This window comes from Somniosus microcephalus, chromosome 6 (assembly GCF_052327205.1).
Source record: "Somniosus microcephalus isolate GS21.2 chromosome 6, FLI_Smic_1.0, whole genome shotgun sequence".
NCBI lineage: Eukaryota > Metazoa > Chordata > Chondrichthyes > Squaliformes > Somniosidae > Somniosus > Somniosus microcephalus.
Window position 1 is genome coordinate 68,332,030 of NC_140992.1, and position 15,774 is coordinate 68,347,803.

Sequence of the window (15,774 nt, forward strand, 5' to 3'; positions counted from 1 at the left end):
ATGGGTATGATCTTGTGGCCATTACAGAAACATGGCTGCAGGGTGACAATGCCTGGGAATTAAACATACCAGGTTATTTAACAATCAGGAAGGACAGGCAGGAAGGAAGGGGAGGTGGGGTGGCTATGTTAATAAAGGAAGGAATCACTGTAATACAGAGAAATGATATTGGGTCAAAGGATCAGGATAATGAAACAGTTTGGGTGGAGATAAGGAATAATAAGGGGAAAAAAACACTAGTGGGTGTAGTATATAGGCCTCCGAACAGTCGCAGCTCGGTTGGACGGAGTATCAATCAGGAAATAGTTGAGGTTTGTAATAAGGGGACATCTATAATTATGGGGGATTTTAACTATCATATAAATTGGACGAATCAAATTGGGCAGGGCTGCCTTGAGGATGAGTTCATTGAGTGTATTAGGGATGGGTTTCTTGAGCAGTATGTAACTGAACCAACCAGGGGGCAAGCAACCTTAGATCTGGTCCTGTGTAACGAGACAGGATTAATTAAAAATGTCCTAGTAAAGGATCCCCTTGGAATGAGTGACCATAACATGGTTGAATTCCATATTCAGTTAGAGGGTGAGGAGGCTGTATCTCAAACAAGCGTGCTAAGCTTGAATAAAGGAGACTATGAAGGTATGAGAGCGGAATTGAGTAAAGTGGATTGGGAAAATAGGTTAAAGGATAAGACGATACATGATCAGTGGTGTACATTTAAGGAGTTATTTTACAAATTCCAAAAGTATATTCCACTGAGAAAAAAAGGGTGTAAAAGAAAAGACAGCCATCCGTGGCTAAGTAAAGAAATTAAGGATAGTATTCGACTAAAAACAAGGGCATATAAGGTAGCCAAATCTAGTGGGAGGATAGAGGATTGGGAAAACTTTAAAAGACAGCAAAAAATAACAAAAAGATTGATTAAGAAAGGGAAGATACATTATGAAAGTAAATTAGCAAAAAATATAAAGACAGATAGTAAGAGTTTTTATAGTTATATAAAAAGAAAAAGGGTGGCTAAAGTAAATGTTGGTCCCTTAGAGGATGAGACCGGGAAATTAATGGTGGGAAATATGGAGATGGCAAAAACACTGAATGAATATTTTACATCAGTCTTTACAGTAGAGGACACCAAGAATATCCCAACACTTGACAAGCAGGGGGCTATAGGGGGGGGAGGAGCTAAATACGATTAAAATCACTAAGGAAGTAGTACTTGGTAAAATAATGGGACTCAAGGCGGATAAATCACCTGGACCTGATGGCTTACATCCCAGGGTTTTGAGGGAAGTGGCGGTAGGGATTGTGGATGCATTGGTAATAATCTTCCAAAACTCCCTGGACTCAGCAAAGGTCCCGGCAGACTGGAAAACTGCTAATGTAACACCCTTATTTAAAAAGGGCAGTAGACAGAAGGCTGGAAACTATAGACCGGTTAGCCTAACATCTGTGGTAGGTAAAATTTTGCAGTCCATTATTAAGGAGACAGTAACAGGACATTTGGATAATCATAATTTAATAAGACAAAGTCAGCATGGTTTTATGAAGGGGAAGTCATGTTTGACAAATTTGCTGGAGTTCTTTGAGGAAGTAACATATAGGGTGGATAAAGGTGAACCAGTGGACGTAGTGTATTTAGACTTCCAAAAGGCATTTGACAAGGTGCCACACAAAAGATTATTGCTTAAGATAAAAAATCACGGGATTGGGGGTAATATTTTGGCATGGATAGAGGATTGGCTATCTAACAGAAGGCAGAGAGTTGGGATAAATGGTTCATATTCAGACTGGCAATCAGTAACCAGTGGTGTTCCGCAGGGGTCAGTGCTGGGTCCCCAACTCTTTACAATCTATATTAACGATTTGGAGGAGGGGACCGAGTGTAACACGTCAAAGTTTTCAGATGATACTAAGATGGGAGGGAAAGTAGTGAGTGAGGAGGACATAAAAAACCTGCAAGGGGACATAGACAGGCTAAGTAAGTGGGCAGAGATTTGGCAGATGGAATACAATACTGGAAAGTGTGAGGTTATGCACTTTGTCAGGAAAAATCGTAGAGCAAGTTATTATCTTAATGGCAAGAAACTTGAAAGTACTGAAGTACAAAGGGATCTGGGGGTCCTGGTGCACGAAACTCAAAAGGTTAGTATGCAGGTGCAGCAAGTGATTAAGAAGGCCAATGGAATGTTGGCTTTCATTGCTAGGGGGATAGAATATAAAAATAGGGAGGTATTGCTTCAGTTGTACAAGGTATTGGTGAGACCGCACCTGGAATACTGCATACAGTTTTGGTGTCCATACTTAAGAAAGGACATACTTGCTCTCGAGTCAGTACAAAGGTGGTTCACTCGATTAATCCCGGGGATGAGGGGATGGACATATGAGGAGAGGTTGAGTAGATTGGGACTCTACTCATTGGAGTTCAGAAGAATGAGAGGCGATCTTATTGAAACATATAAGATTATGAAGGGGTTGGATCGGGTGGATGCAGGGAGGATGTTCCAGATGATGGGTGAAACTAGAACTAGGGGGCATAGTCTTAGAATAAGGGGCTGCTCTTTCAAAACTGAGATGAGGAGGAACTACTTCACTCAGAGGGTGGTAGGTCCATGGAATATGCTGCCCCAAAAAGCTGTCGAAGCTACATCATTACATAAATTTAAAACAGAAATAGACAGTTTCCTAGTCGAAAAGGGAATTAAGGGTTACGGGGAGCGGGCAGGAATTTGGACATGAGTCTAGGTTCGGATAGGTCATGGTCCTGTGGGTAGCGGAGCGGGCCCAGGGGCCGTGTAGCCTGATCCTGCTCCTGTTTTCGTGTGTCTAATGCTGTTAGATTCAGGAGATAGTCCTGTCATAGTGGATTGGCGGTTAGGATCAGATCAGCCATGATCTTATTGAATGGCGGAGCAGGCTCGAGGGGCCAATTGGCCTACTCCTGCTCCTATTTCTTATGTTCTTATGTTCTTATGTGCCATCTGCAATGCAGAATCTTAGTTTAAATATACAACCCTTTGATGTTCTTTGATGTACTGTTTCAGCTGCCAACCTTGAGTAGATTACAGATTCTGCACAATTGACAAGATCATTGGGTAGTTAGTCTCTGATCACAGGAACATACTTAATACCATACTGATCATAGGAACACCTATTTACCCTAAATCTTAGCTTCCTGCCCACCAACCAACTTTTTATTCATGCTGTTATATTCCCTCCAATGCCAGACACCTGAATTTTTGTAACAAATTTCCTGTGAGACACCTTGTCAAATGCCTTCTTAAAATTCAGATGCACCACATCTGCCGCATTACCTTTTATCTATCCAATTGGCCACTTACTCAAAAAACCCTTAAGTTTGTCAAACACGACGTCTCCTGGCCGGGATTCTCTTCCTGGAATAATTACAATGTGCCGAGGACCTGATTTCAACAACCAAGCAGCCGCTTCCCACTGACTTCTTCCCTTTAGGACGGTGTCTTGTTTTGCACACTTTGTACAAAAATAATAAATTGCAGGACAACGGAATATTACAGTTTAAACTCTTTTATGAAGCATCAGGTCTGTGATCTCAATCATACAGCACAGTGGGGACAAGATGGAGTTCGGGCCCTAGCCTGGGTCTTCCAAAACAATAGCAGTCCTTACAGATGCCTGCAGGCCAATGACAACTCAGCATGTGATCACATGTGAATCCGATAGGTATTCCTTACAGATGCCTGCGGGCCAATGATAATTCAATATGCAAATGTTACAGACGGGAAGTCAGCAAGCATCAGGTTAACAAGGCCCAGCTGTTAAAAAGGGCCAAGCTTGCTTGCTGCTGCTCCCAGATGGGTACACGGCTCACTTTGCTGCAACCCTGCCTGAGAGTTCAAATCAAGCCTGGTCTCAGACTTCCATCAATAGCCTAAGATATATGGCATCAGGGCCTGGAGATTTATCCACCTCGAGGTCTGCTCATTTCTTTTCAGAACCAACTCCTTTTCTATAGCTATTTCCATCAGTTGTTCCATATCTTCCTCTGCATTACTACTTCCACTATCATTTATAAAAACTGGTGTGAAGCAGTTAATATTTCCACCATACATTCATCCGCCACAACTAGATTTCATCCTTCATTCCTGAGGAATCATACTCCCGCTCTCTCTCTCTCTAGCTATTCCATTATTTGTAATATGCTTATAAAAGTCCTTTCTATTTCCTTTTCCATGATCTGCTAGATTTTTCAGGTTCATTTTTAATCTTCCTTTTAAATTCCCTACTACACTTTCCAGATTCCTCAAGGTTTTGTTTGGTATTATTAGTCCTATGTTTATAAATTTCTTTTCTTTTAGCTTCAGTTTTATTTTAATTTCTTTATTAATCTTTCACGTGCTAGTGTTTAAATCAGAGATGATTCAGAAGTTAGTATTAAAAAAGTGACATGCATTTGAACATTTATTTAATGCTAACTGCAGTTGAATCACATTGGATTTGCAAGGAGGGAGCAGAGAATTGATTGAGCTCTGCTTAACTCCAAGTTATTTTTTAACATTCATTATTTTGTGAAATCTGAGTGCTTCCTCCCTCCCCCCCCCCTAAAATGGAGATAATAAGCAAAGATTTAATTATTACTTGTTCTTTTTAAATTAATAATCACAAAATAAATCGATCAACACTGCAGGATCATTACTGAATACAGCTAAAAACTATTGGGTTAGCTTTCAAATGTATGTTAATGACAGCCAGATCGACCTCTGCCCAGTACATAAACTGATCCTAAACACATCTACTTATTAAATCAACATTTTTGGATGTGTGATTCAATATAAGACTATATACAAGAAATGGTTTGGAAACACTCAGACAAGTCCCAGATATCTAGAATCCATTTGAAAATAAGGTATGGGCTTCCTACCCATTCCCCATAGAAAAAATCCCCTCAAGTTCTACAAGTTAATGTAAGGTCTGATGTGTATGTTAACAGAAGTATGCTCGAGAGAGATGAACATTTGGCTGTGCCAGACATGCCATTTTCCACATTATGTATTTCTGCAGAGCAATGAAACAGCAGCTGTTGAGTGGAACAAGGGAGGCATTACTTCTGCACCCGACCTAAAAATTTGCATCAGAAACAGCACTGATGAAATAAAAAAGGGAAGAAAAAGAAAAGTCTTGTTCTTGATTTCAGTTGAACAGGAAAACTTAGAATTGTTGTTCACAAATATTAGTTGTTCACAAACTAATATTTTCATTTGTAAAAGTGGTTTCTATAAATATTTACTGAGTTAGTTATCGACAAACAACACAGCACAAGAAACAATGCCCAGCAATTCAGCTTGGAAACAAACCAGTTTGTTAGTACAAGCCCAACACATCCAGCGGACCAAGGGGGGTCCAGATGTTTGGCAAGGAACATAACTGCAAGAAACAAAATACTTGTTTCCAAACAATCTATAGGGATTTTAATTTAAGAAACTTTGGAAAAATGATCAATTTTGCTCAAAACCTAAAGTTAAATATTTGAAAAGAGAGTATAAAACAAAAACTTCCTGAATTTGTTGAAAGGCACATTCCAGTAACAGATACGTTTTTTAACCAAAATAAATTCCAGACAACATATGTATAAAACCATATATTTTTCCCCAGAGCTTACATTTTGTTTATTTTCATAAGATACAAGAGAATTGCTCAAATAAAAAAAATCAACGAAGAGCAAAAAGGAACAAAAGTTATTATTTGTTCTCTTGCCAGGTCCAATCTACAGCACCTAAACATTATGCTTCAGTTTTGTTTGGCATAAGAAAACATACATCAATAAAGGGCCATTTGGCTATGTGACAAACAACTATTTAATCTCTTAAAAATCATTAATGGATCCATCCCCAAATTTACATCCGACGCAAAAATGCTCACAGGAGTTAGGAATTTAGAGTAAATAGGTTGCAGGTTAATTTGGATAAGTTGGGGAATGGCAATGCGGTTAAGTGCAATATCAGTTTGGGAATCTCTAGACATGTGCAGGAGAACCTGTTAAAGTTCATATTTCATATGGCACTGAAGGTCTATAAGCATTGTGAAGAGGCCATTAAGCTAATAGGGTTTTGGGTTATACTGCTACAAGAACACTATACTTAGGCTGTGTAAGACCCCAGTATGGCTATATGTGGAGCACTATGAGCATTTTTGGTCCCCACATATGACAGGGGTAGAGACCCTGGAGAAGGTACACAGGAGGGTAACTAAAATGATACCCAATCTTAGCGACTTAGTTATCAGGAGAGGCTCAAGATTATTTTCACTGGAGGAACATAGGTTTAGCAGAGATATGAGTGAGGTTTTTTAAATATTGAGTAGATTTGATTCTGTCCAATTGGGCAGGTTATTTTAGATTGATAGGGATGGGAGGGCTTGGTGCTATATGTATAAAATAAGTAGACAAAGAGTTCGGTAAGATGTTGTTCAGAGAGTCAGTATTTCTTTTCACAGAAAGTCATTGTCCTCTGGAATAGATTGCCGTACAAGCAGATTCCCTGCAGTCCTTCAAAAGGGAGCTGGATAAGTTTCTGAGATAGGAAAACCGTTTCAGTTATAGAGGGCAAGTTTTTGGCATAGCTGGGATTAGTGGGATTTATGGATTACAGTGGTCTCCTGGTGTTTTGCTTGATTCCCTTAAGAAGTCAGAGAGGAATTTCCCTAAATTAATTTCTGTCTTTTTTTTCCTCTCCCAGGAAATTGCATGACTAGGTCAACGAATGTTGTATTGGGCTGTACCGTGTCTAGATGGAATGAGCCAGATGATCTTTACCCACCCTTTTTGAATGTACCATAGTTAACATTTTTAATATAAAAGCCTGAAATATTTTCCTGATTAGAGGTAAAAAAGTGAAAACGCCACAAATTTATTATTTAATTTCAAATTAGCTGCATTCTACAGATACCATACTTTGATCTCCAACAGATATGCTATTGTGCTAGTGCCTCAGAATTTTTTTGACTTTTATGTCAATATCTTTCTGTAAAACCCATAATCAACTTTTCAACCATATATTCAACTAGCCACTTTTTAAAGGAAGTGGCCAATATATCATTGACTACCTTTGATCCAATTCTATTATACATATCTACTACTCTCTGTGGGAAAAATAATTGTTTTCAGTCCGGCTTGAAGCTTGGAATCGTGGCCTCTAATTCTGAGGGGACATCAATTGTACGGCAGTGTAGTGTTTATGTTGCTGGACTGGACTAATAATCCAGGGAACTGAGTTCACATCTCACCATGGCAGTTTGAGAATTTGAATTCAGTTTAAAAGATCTGGAAATAATTTTTTTAAAAGCTGATATCAGTAAAAGTAATCATGAAGTAGACTGTTGTATAAACACAACTAGTTCACTAATGTTCTTTATGGAAGGGCCTGCTGTTGTTATGTGGTCTGGCTCATATGTGACTCGATTTCCATGTGGTTAATTAAATAATTAAAAAGGCTAATGGAATGTTGGCCTTTATCTCAAGGGGGCTGGAATAAAAAAGAGCATGGCAGTTAAGTTACAGCTGCACAGAGCTCTGGTTAGACCTCATCTGGAGTACTGCGTTCAGTTCTGGACACGCACCTCAGGAAGGATATATTGGCGTGCAGTGCAGATTCACCAGAATGATACTGGGGCTAAAAGGGTTAAATTATGAGGACAGGTTGCATAGACTAGGTTTGTAATTCCTTGAATATAGAAGATACTGTGATCTAATTGAGATGCTTAGGATGATTAAAGGATTTGAAAGGATAGAGAGAAACTATGGGGGAAAAATTGGGTTGCTCTGCGCCTCCCGTTTGCATCGTAAGAGGGCGCTAACAAGGCGCAAAGCAACTAGCGCCCGGGCGCGGTGCTGCCCATGCCTCCCGCGAAATTCAGCGGGAGGTTAACGGCGCTAACCGGTAGCGCCCCGCGGCGCTGTGCCACAGGCAATGACATCATTGCCGTGCGCAGCGCCCTGGACGTGACCTTCGGGAGCGCCCCCTGACTTACCGCCGGATGCTATGTCCGACAAGGTCGGGGGGGCCTGCCTGCGGCCGGGGAGGCGCTATTTAAAGACGAGATGTGGGGCGGCCATTTTTGTTGCTGGCCGCCTGTCAGCACCTGCCTGCGTCCCATCCCTGGCCTCCTGCAGAGTGCCGGCTGCGCTCCAAGAGCCCGGCACTTCTCTTTTGCTGGCACTCCCAATCCCCGGGGGCCTAGCTGGGCCCGGGTCGTGCTGCGCAAGGCCCCTCCCCTCTAAGAAGGGGAGGAAGGTCTGCAATACCGCACATAGCGCCGTGATATTGACTCGCAGCGCCCCAAGAGAGGAGTGCCCCGCTTCCCTCTTGGGGCGCAACCACTTAATTTCCGGCGCGGGGGCGCTAATTTTTCTGGGGCGCTAAAAGCAGAGCCCCCGCGAAGTTAGCGCCCCACTCAATTTTTAGCCCTATTTCTTTTGGTGGGCGAGTTCAGAAAAAGGGGGGCATAACCTTAAAATTAGAGCTCGACTGTTCAGGGCTGATGTCAGAAAGCACTTCTTCAGACAAAGGGTAGCGGAAATCTGGAACTCCCCCCCCCCCCCCAAAAAAGCTCTTGCTGCTTGGTCAATTAAAAATGTAAAAACTGAGATTAATAGATTTTTGTTAGGCGAGGGTATTAAGGGTTATGGATTAAGGCAGGTGGATGGAGTTAAGATACAGATCAGCCATGATCTAATTGAATGGCGTTACAGGCTCAAGGGACAGAATGGCCTACCCAAGTTCCTAACTGCCCTGTGAAGTGGCCCACCATTTCTCAGGGCAAATAACGATGGCCAATAAATGCCAGCCTTTCCATCAATGCCCACTTCCCGAGAATGAAGAGAGAAATGATTCAGGAATTTCAGTATTTTGAAGCTGTGGATCATTCGGCAAAGTCATTGGCAAAGGAGAAAACACTTCACTACTATTTGTACCAAGGAACAGGGGTATTCTCAACTCAACTAGCCAGTTTCTCCACGTTATATTTAAAGAAACATATTTCTGTCTACATATAAAACTGCTTCAAGAGCACATGATACACAAGTATAAATGCTAATTCACATTTTAGTATTCCAAACAGGTGTTGGATTTGCATATGAATTTCGATGATACTGATATTAATTTGGAGTCAAATGTCCTGAATAAACTTCAATTGAACTGCAAGTTGGCTAAGACCCATACTTCCACTCCAGTTTACTAAACCGGTGCATAGAATTGCTGCATCACCGCCACCTGAAAGTAACCCCCAACTCACATGACAAATCTTGCCTTCCATAACCAGTTTAGCCTTCTGAACAGTACTTTTTCTCCTCATCTTAGCTACATAGGGGGCTGATGAAAGAAACATGCAGTTTCAAAACAAAGCAAGTAGAAAAAAATTAACTGGAGACAGAGTCATCAGTATGCAGGTTTAAAAGTAAGAAAAAATCTCAATTCAGGATTGTTCACAGATCAGATTGAATAACAGCACATCTTAAAACAGCTCACATCTCTGCCAATTGGACTAGAGGTGTGAGCAAATTAAAACTACCCTCTCACTACCCTTAAATTTTATATATAGAGCCTACTGGCAGGATATGGGAGGCTGGCCAGGAGAGTGTTGGAATAGTCGAATCTGGAGGAGACAAAGGCATGGATGAGGGTTTCAGCAGTAGATAAGTTGAGGTAGGTGTGGGAGTGCGCAATGTTACGAGTGGAAGTAGGCAGTCTTGGTGCTGGAGAGGGTATGGGGTCAAAAGTTCAGCTCAGGATTGAATAGGACATCAAGGTTGCAAACAGTCTGGTTCAGCTCGAAACAGTTGCCAGGGAGGGGGATGGAATCAATGGCAAGGATACTACATTTGCAGTGGGGGCCGAAGACGGTGGTTTCAGTCTTCGCAATGTTTAACTGGAGGACATTGCAGCTCATCCAAGGTTTGATGTCGGACAAACAGACTAACAACACAGAGGCAGTTGAGAGAGCAAGAGCGATGGTGGAGTGGTAGAGCTGAGTGTTGTCAGTTTAAACGTGGAAGCTGACTCCATGTCTGCCGATGATTTCGCCAAGGGGCAACATGTAGATGAGCAAGAGGAAGGGGCCAAGGTTAGATCCTTGGGGGAAACTTCAGCTAATCGTACAGGGGCAGGAAGATAACCCATTGCTGGAAATTAACACTGTGGAAATCCTGAGAATGTGGAGGTATACAATAACATAATAGTAACAGTATATTCCTCAGTATACTTTTTGTGATAACATAAAAGCAATCAGATTTTAGATTTCCTTCATCTTCCGTTGTACCAGAGTAAAGGGGGTGGGGGAGGTAAAAGATCCTACATTTTATTTGTGCCTTGAAGTTACATAGGTTGTGTTATCAACACTTCAGTACCAATAGTTATAAAGCACATACAAGATGATGATACTTCAGCCTCAATTAGAACATTACTCATATAGAAATCTTAAGACGGACTACAAATGCTGAGATTTGGAAACATTAACCTCATCACCAAAAACACTTCCGACACGGAAATAGATCAGATCTCGGTGTGTAACAGGAGGCTGAATAACAAACTACCCAAAGCTGCATGAGCTTCCAGCACATAAAATATCCTTAAATGGTATGAGTCAATCTGAAGACACTGCAGCATTTTATATTCTTAAGAGAGGAAAATGAAAACACCACAGGCTGGATAGAGGCCAGGTGGCCCCAACGAAGTTCCTGTGTTAAATCCGAGAAAGATTGTGTTTCATCTACAGAATTCTGAGAAACCATTGACATATAACAAACTGTTCTTATATGTTTTGGGAATTATTCTGAGCTGATTACTCATCAGTATGAAATAACCATCATAAATGATTTATGGTTTTAAAACTTTTAATATCCTAAAACATTTCTTTTATTCTAGGTTTATGCAAAATAGCTATGATTATATCATGAAAGATTTAAATTAAATCTATATAACTAAAAGTATAGAATTTAACAACAGAAAAATATGCTAATCATTACTTTTCATGTAAAGTATGAAAAATAAATGGCTTCATACATGAATTTTTGTTGCTCCTTAATTTTGTTTGAACAAAACTTTTATATCTAGAAGATAAATCTCCTAATCCATCAAAATTCTAATGATTTAAGTGTCTACTATTTATTTACAGAACAAAACAATGCAGAACCCATCTGGTCACAAATTATAAAATTTGTGCTGCCATATTTGCATATGATAATGTTAAGAATTTATTTTACTGTTCTGCTTAGCCTCTGCTGCTATGCTGTTTTCTAGTTCTTTGTTCCTCTGATCACTCTCAATATGTTTCTGCATTTTCATGCATCTATCCCAGTAAGGCTCTTCTCTCTCATGGCAAGATTGGTTTTTACAGGCTGTTCTTCCTCTCTAGCTCACTTTTAATTTGCTTGTTAATCCATTTAGGGTCCCATTTGTTTAGTCTCAGCTTGATGGTTTTGGGAACGCATTTATCCTGCATGCTCAGCATTATATAGCAATAAACGTGCTCCACTTGTCTTCTACTGAAGTGTTGTTGAACAACTACCATCAATCTATTTCATTGAATTTAATTAAATTCATCCCTTTTAATGTTATGCACCTAGCTCCTTGTCTTAGGCATGTTTCACTCTCAGATCATGTTAAACTTCATCATTCTATGGTTGCCATCCCCCAAGGGTACGATGACTTCTATTTTATGTACGTTTGTTGGGTCTTTTACTATTGCCAGGTCAAGCTATGCATTGCCTCTTTTGGCTGGGTTAAGAGATCACGCATTACATTTACCAACTCTGACTCTAAACCACTGAGGTTTTACCATTTTATATTAGGTTGATTTAAGTCGCCCATTAAAATAATTTTCCTGTTCGCACATAACCTTTCTATTTCTCCATATAGCAAACTGTCTTCCTTCTTTATGCTGACCTGGTTCTTTATAGCATATCCCTCTTTTCCCTAACTAATTGTATCCTTTGTATTAGGTTTGCTTCCTCTTTATTATTTGAACTTCCCTCCCCAACTTAGTTTCATTTACAAACTCAGCTTTGCTTCTGTTTGCAGCTCCAAATTATTGATGCACGCTATAAGCAGCAATGGCTCCAGCACCTGTGACACTTCGCCATGTCAAAGCAGCTCCACATTCACAACCAGATCTTGTTTTCTCTACTTCAACCAATTTTCAATTGACCACAAGAAATTTGCTTCCTATTCTATGCCCTCTCAACTTGTGGACCATTGCTTGTGTGTCAAAATATGAAAAGCCCTGCTGAAATTTAAATATGTAACATCCACAGAATTTCTTTTGTCAACCAGGGCCCATCATTTCTCTGTATTGATCTACATCTGACCATATGTACTCGATACCAACACTGAATGATAAAAGTGGGAAACAAGCATTCGATTCCCCTGTATAGATATCCTTCAGATTGATTAGCGCATAAATTTGACAAAAAATGTAAAATAAAAATGTTTTTTGATGCCTACAAAACAGAAATTAAATCTACAAAAGCTTCAGTTCTGATTTCTGGATCTGTTGGAAAGCTGACTGCATAAATAGCTAATGGTCCTGATTTTTCTGCCCCCATGCAATACAAATATGCTATTTTTCCATGCTGCCATTACTCAAAGGTTTGATTTGTACCAACAAACTACGTGTGGGATGTACTACAAGTAAGCAGCTGATTAGAGTACTCTTCCACAAGCTTGTTCCCAAGACACATCAGCATCATTGATGATATATACTTTCCCATTTTAGAAGCACAGATCTTTGTTTCATATTTCAAGTTGAATTTTCCCAAATGTATAAAATTATGGATATAAATCTTAAAAAATTGAGTATTGGCTTAAGATCATAATCAGATTTCACAACTTTCGAGAACTGCTAGAGTTGCAAAATTCTGGGAATTTTTTAAAGAGGAAACTTTCCATGGGAATTTTCAGGAATTTTGAGTTTTTTTGCACACTGATGGTTTTTGTCTCTGACCCTTATATTATCTTTGTCGTCAAAATAGACATACTGTTCCATACAAATAAAAACAGGCTTTCAAAACTTTATTTAGGTTATAATTTTGAACTTTATTGAACCCCCACAAAAAAGACCCATCTAAAATAAAATAAAAAGAGCGTCAGCTTATTTAGCCTGTAATTTGTCCTTATTTTGTCCCTTTGAGTCTTCTACTCATGAGTCTTCTGAGTCTTCTACTCCTCATTGCTCCTCCTGATTTTCTGACTCTGGCTCTGACGTGTCCATTTCCTCCTCTGTGTCAGTGTCTAGCTGTGTGGTGGACACTTCTGTATCTGGCTCAATAAGTTGTAGGTTCGCCCGGATAGCCACCAGTTTCTCCACTCTCTTGTTAGTCAGCCTGTTGCGCACCTTTGTATGCGTATTCCCAAAAAGTGACCAGTTTCGTTCAGAGGCCGCTGATGAAGGTGGGATTTGGAGTATCACCGATGCAATAGGTGACAGGGCCTCAGATGCACAAAGTCCCTTCCACCAGGTATGTGCACTGATATGCTTGCATGATTCCCATATCCCATCCCCATTCCAAAGACCTTGCTTGGTAGAGAACTTTGCCAGACTTCCCAGAACTTTGCCCACATCCAGATTGAGATGGTGTGAGAGGGTAGAAATCACACTGTAAGCGCTGTTGATCTGTTCTCCAGAAAGTATTGGTCTCCCAACATGCTTTGGGTCCAGCATGTATGCTGCAGCATGAATCGGCTTGACACAAAATTCTTGACGCGTCTGTATGAATTGAACAATTGCCTTCTCCTCTGCTTTGAGCAGCAGGGATGTGGGTAGGGCAATGCTGATTTGTTCTTTTAAATCAGTAAAAAGCCTGAGAACATCTGACAAGACAGCGTCATCTCCTTCAATCTGAGCAATTGCAGATGTTACTGGTGAGAGTAGTTTAAGGCTGCTAACCACTCTCTCCCAAAACACATCATCCAGCAGTATTTTCTTGATGGTGGTTTCCATATCCCCAGACTGGGATATTGCCATTTCTTGCAGCGACTCCTTACCCTCCAGAAGGCTGTTGTACATTATGACAACACCACCCCATCTAGTGTTGTTGGGCAGCTTCAGTGTGGTGTTCTTGTTCTTTGTCATTTGCTTGGAGTTGTAGGTTGCTGCAACTACCTGTTTTCCCCTGACATACTTAACAACTTGCTTGGCTCTCTTGTACAGTGCTTCCATGGTTCTCAAACCCATGATGTCCTTGAGCAGGTTAAGCCCATGAGCTGCGCACCCAATAGACGTAATATGAGGGTAGGCCTCCTCCACTTGAGCCCAAGCAGCCTTCATATTCGCAGCATTGTCAGTAACTACTGCAAAGATCTTTTGTGATCCAAGATCGTTGATGACTGCTTTCAGCTCATCAGCAATGTATGTGCCTGTGTGTCTGTTGTCCTTCGTGTCTGTGCTCTTGAAGAACACTGGGAGAGGAGTGGAGACGATGTAGTTTATGATGCCCCCCCCTCGTACATTTGACCACCCATCTGAGATAACTGCAACACAGTCTGCCATCGCTATCGTTTCTTTGAGCTTTCCTTGGACTCTGTTATACTCAGCCTCCAGCAAATAAGTAGACAAAGCATGTCTGGTGGGAGGACAGTATGCAGGGCGAATAACATTGAAAAATCTCTTCCAGTACACATTGGCTGTGAGCATGAGGGGTGAGCCTGTTGCATATACAGCTCGAGCAAGGCACTCATCTGCATTCTTCTGGCTATGGTTATCCATTGTATCAAAGAACCTTCCAAGTGGGCCAGGAGTTGCTGATGATAAGGAGCCTGATGCTGAATGAGAACCATCATCTTCTTGAATGGAAGCAGAGGAACTCTGGGCTGACTGCTGTGAGCTTTGAGTGAAGCTGTTGCATTTGGATAAATGCTGCTGCATCTTTGTGGCATTCTTTACATATGGCTTTCTACAGTGTTTGCACATGTACACAGTCTTTCCATCTTTAATGTCTGGGGTAAAATGCTTCCACACATCCGACGGTAAACGTGGCATTGTTCTATGCAGAGAAATAAAGGGCATTCATCTCTGTGTCGAACTGCGGTCGATCAGCACGATTGCAACAGGGTGAGTACATTTTTGCTGATGCTCCATGTGATGGAAGCATGACCTGTACACACACGATGCTACATCACCAATAGTGTATTATTTTGTATATTTTAAATTGAAGGACAACAGAGTTCAACAAGTAACTGGTTTATTTGGTATAAAGTCTGATTTACTTACTGCATCATCACAACATCAGCAGAAAACAAAATGACTTCCCTCAGGACCCCTAACCTGGATCTTAAAAAAACTATAGCAGGCTTACAGATGCCTGCAGGCCAATCACAATTCGATATGCAAATATTACAAATAGAGGGAGCTAATCGCTCATCCACTCATCCAACCAATCAGGACACATTTGTTCACAGTCACACACAAAACTTGTAATTATTAAAACAAGCCAAGTAAGAAGATAAACATATATTGATTAAGAAATTCCTTAATAATTAAGATTCCATCTCTGTTAGTAATTTTAAGAGAGGACCTGTGGAAAAAAAAGAAATACAAAAAAACAATATTATGCTAGCATGTGCTTTTTTGGGCAAAATTCCCAAAATTCCCAAACTAAACTTCCCGTGGAAAATTTCCGGAAATTTACCGGAAACTTTCCACCTCTTTGCAACCCTAAGAACTGCACAGAAATGGTTCCAACCATAGCTAGCAGGCACTCACCCACCATTTGCCATGACAGTAAGAGACTAATGATAGGGTATTTACCTA

The 15,774-nt window shown here is 40.6% G+C and overlaps 1 protein-coding gene across 4 annotated transcripts in view; it reads right to left on the minus strand.

Annotated features, from left to right (window-relative positions):
• Positions 1-15,774, minus strand: part of veph1 (ventricular zone expressed PH domain-containing 1) — a 390,667-nt gene that overhangs the window by 265,224 nt on the left and 109,669 nt on the right. The window lies entirely within an intron of this gene.